The sequence below is a fragment of the Morone saxatilis genome, unplaced genomic scaffold (genome assembly GCF_004916995.1).
Source record: "Morone saxatilis isolate NCDOM2014 unplaced genomic scaffold, NCSU_SB_2.0 Contig8, whole genome shotgun sequence".
Taxonomy (NCBI): domain Eukaryota; kingdom Metazoa; phylum Chordata; class Actinopteri; family Moronidae; genus Morone; species Morone saxatilis.
In genome coordinates, this window is record NW_023340257.1 from 17,883,438 (window position 1) to 17,884,369 (window position 932).

At 37.9% G+C, this 932-nt stretch overlaps 1 pseudogene; it reads left to right on the plus strand.

The window, feature by feature from the left end:
• Window positions 1–640, plus strand: part of LOC118342058 — a 3,417-nt pseudogene extending 2,777 nt beyond the window's left edge.
• The last annotated feature ends 292 nt before the right edge of the window (window positions 641–932 follow it).

A 932-nucleotide genomic window follows, 5' to 3' on the forward strand; every position in this document is an offset into this window, starting at 1 on the left:
GGATCCTGTGGCCACATATGAGCTTGTGAACTGGCAGAAAACTGAGAGCGGCAGCATTGAGTTGGTGACAGTAGGGTACTATGATGCATCACTGCCGGTGGGCCAGGAGTTCCGTATCAACAAGAACATCACCTGGATAAAGGGTGGCAAACAAGTAAGGAGCACAAAAGCAACAATTTAACATATTTTAATTTCAAAATGTTTGATCTCAAAGGATACAATAGGTGTTTTTGGTCCCTGTTGCCCCTGTCCAAACTGGCTGTAAAGAGATCCATTTCTAATACAGTTACATTGTAAACGATGTTGGACAAAATCAAGAGTCCTCATTCCGTGCAAAAATGTTAATCTTCGAAAGTTACAGTAGTTTCAATATTAAATAGTGTTCTCTTAGAAGATTAGTACGTACATATTGACACGAGTATTGTTTACTAGCATATTTGAAAATCCTTTTTTGCTTTGTGTTGCACAGTACACCTTAATATGTGTGAATTTATTCTCGCCAGGTTCCTGTGTCAGTGTGCAGTGACAGCTGTCATCCAGGAACTCGTAAAGTGCTGCAGAAAAGGAAAACCCATCGCTGCTAGAACTGTATAACCATATGTCCTGAGGTGGAGAGATTAGCAATGTTACAGGTACTTGAATTTACTGCCTATGCATATTTGAATTAGACAAAAAAAAAACAGTTTATCAGGTATCAGACTTTAATGACGTGCTTGAGCTACAGACTGTCAAACTCAATGGACAAAAGCATCTGCAAAAATAAGATTTTTTTTTGCCTTGAGCAAGGTCTCTGACCTGAAGTTTACAAAATAAAATATTTTTACACATTTGAGTGTGCTGATGCTTTTCTCCATTGTAATGCAACATCATATGACTACAAAAAGCACTTTTTCCCCATCTTTTTTTCCTTTTTTCAGATTCTCCTGATTGTT